A 2958-nucleotide genomic window follows, 5' to 3' on the forward strand; every position below is an offset into this window, starting at 1 on the left:
ATATATATATATATATATATATATATATATATATATATATATATATATAATAGAAGGACATTGCTTTTGATCAAGCCCTACACTGGCCCCTGGTGAACCAGCCAGACTACCAAGTCACTAAATTGAGGCTAAGCTGTTGGTTATGGGACCTTCTAGGAAATCGGGAAGACAGAGGAATTTCCTGAACAGGCCAATCAATACAGCAAAGGAACTCCCTCCTCTCTTAATCCTTCCACTTTTAATCCTTTAATGCTCACTCAAAAGGCAACCTGATACAGAATGTGATTTTTCTATTGTCCTGCCCCCCACACCCTCCCCTTATAAGGAAAGCTTTGAAATAGCGGATCTAGGTTTTGCCCTTTGCCCCTATTTCTTCTCCCCGACTTCTCTGTCTACAAAACCAACTTCTTGGGCCTCTGGGGTTTAGCCATGTGGTGCAGTGCATGTTTAGCATGAACAAAACCTGGGGTTCAGGCCTTAGCAAACACACACACGCACACATCCTGTCTGTTGTACTGCTTATTGGGAAGTTTTATGGTTTTATGGGATGAAGAGCTACCTGTTGTTATGATCATAACATACAGGCAATTAAGACTGACCTACATTTTTTTTCTTTCAGAGGAACTGCATCAGAGGTCTACCCCAGGGCCTTGCACGTGCTAGGTGCATGCTCTACCCCACGCCACACACTCCCAACCCTTCCACTTACAATTGGAAGCTTAAAATCGCACCTTGGATATTTGCACCTCTACATTCCCATTGGGCGGCACTGACACCCTGCTAGACAGCCTAGTTCTCTGAGAGTGAGCTTGAACATATGCCCCTCCCTCCGTCTCCACATCTAACACCATGGCAGGCCTCCAACACAGACCTGGGAGCTTTCTCCTTCTCCTGTCACTGATGTCACCACCCTCTTACCCATGGAGACGCCACCACAGTCTCTTCTTGGTAATCCACCCTTTCTTCTCCTCCTGCTCTTAGTTATCCTCCCAGAAAGTCAAATCGTGTCAGGTCACGCTATTTGTTTAAAAGCCGTTCATGGTTTCTGTTTGACCTAGGAAAACATTCAGGTAAGCACAGCCTCACCTCCTCACCTCTGCTCCTTTCCACTCCATTTCCTACTTAGGCACAAAAATGGTGAGCTGGTGAGAGTGAGAGGCGACCCGTCCTGTCTGGTCAACTCTTTCTTTCTTTCTTTCTTTCTTTCTTTCTTTCTTTCTTTCTTTCTTTCTTTCTTTCTTTCTTTCTGAGGCATCTCGCCAGCTCCTCCCCCCGCCCCAACTATTTCATAGATTAGTTCTACACTAGGAACTCTGGGCAATGTATAGGTGTTTGGGGAGTTGAGACAGAGTTCAATCAAGCCCTGAATAATGGCGCTTTCTCCCCCTAACTCCCTCTGCTCCTTGGTTCCAGCCACACGGGCCTCTCTTCAGTTCTCCAGCCCTGTGAACTCTATGTGTGTTTATGTGGTGGTAGAGGTGGCAGTGGTAAGGGTGATGGAGGTGGTGGTGGTGGTGGTGGTGGTGTGTGTGTGTGTGTATGTGTGTGTGTGTGTGTGTGTGTGTGTGTGTGGTGATGGTGGTGGTGGTGATCAGACCACCTAGTGAATGAATGTAGTGATTATCATGGAACGGTTTTATCCTTCTCTCCTCTCATGGGTCCACTAAGTCTCATTTTCAATGTTCATCCTTCAGAGACGTCTCTTCTGCTCTTCTTTTTTTAGACTTCTCTTTCCTTTAAAGCATCCACCACGATTCTTTAACCTATTGCACTGATGTTCCTTCATGTGGTTACTTAGCATCTGTCTCTCCAATATCAACCCAGCCGTGGTGTGCACATACATGCATGCTAGACTCCGCTGTGCACCATGACGGATGTGGAGCTGCACACGGACTGTTTGTCACATAGTGCAGGAGATCTTTGATGACTCAGTGTGACACAGCCCCAGAGAAAGAGGAGCTGGGAGAGTTCAAAGGAGCAGGGATGGTCTCTGAGGTGCAAGGTAGGGAAGACTTCAAGGAAGATAAAGTATTTGATGGGAGATTTGTAGAAAGGGAGTGACCCTGGAGGTGTGGGTGGAGGGAGGGGCTGTCCAGGTGGATGGACCATCTGGTTGGAGAAGCCCAGGTGGTGTCTGAGAGACGATGAGTAACCAGGATGTCTGACGTCGAGAGCTGGAAGGGAAGGGGAGGTGAGCAAGCATATGGCTAGAGTGAGCTTTTGGACTTATTTTTAAATCCTCCCTTTTTAAGTCTTCCCCTGAGCAAGGTGTCCCTTTCCTTCCTGCAGTCTGGGGACAGATGTGTTTCTTTTAACCAGGTCTCACTTGTGAGTCAGGCAGTGGGCAGTGATTGGTGGCTGGGGCCCACTTCCTCACTTCTGCTCTTTCCCACTCCAGTTTCCACCCAGGTACCACAGTGGCAAGATGGTAGGAGTGGGGCAGCACATCCAGTAGGGTCAACTATTCCATAGAACTACTTCTACACTAGGAACTCTGGAAGGCATATAGGTGTTTGAGGAGTTGAGGTAGAATTCAGTCCATCTTTCCACGGGTATTTGCAGTAGACCTTCTGCATTCCTTCATTGAGGTCACTAAAACAAATCCCTGTAGCTACTGAGCTTCGATGCCCAGTGGAAATCAGACACATCTCTCAGCAGACTTTAAGGGAATGTTTCCCGGGGGCTCAGTGCTCACTTTGTTAGATGATCTCTGTGAATTGTCTCCTTCATTTTCATACCTGCCTTATCCAGGAAGCACAGAGATCTATCTTCTAGATAAAGGAAATAAAGCTCACAGGAATTAAGAAACTTGCCTCAGGACAAGCAGCATATTAGCAATGGAACCTGCATCTGTGCCCAGGTCTCTGTCTACCCCCTTACTGGAGGATTTGATGGCAAAGCCCAGGCTCTGGCAGCTCCAGCAAGGTAGGCTCAGCCACCTGTCCCCAAGATGCCAGC

This window comes from Mus caroli, chromosome 7, assembly GCF_900094665.2.
Source record: "Mus caroli chromosome 7, CAROLI_EIJ_v1.1, whole genome shotgun sequence".
NCBI lineage: Eukaryota > Metazoa > Chordata > Mammalia > Rodentia > Muridae > Mus > Mus caroli.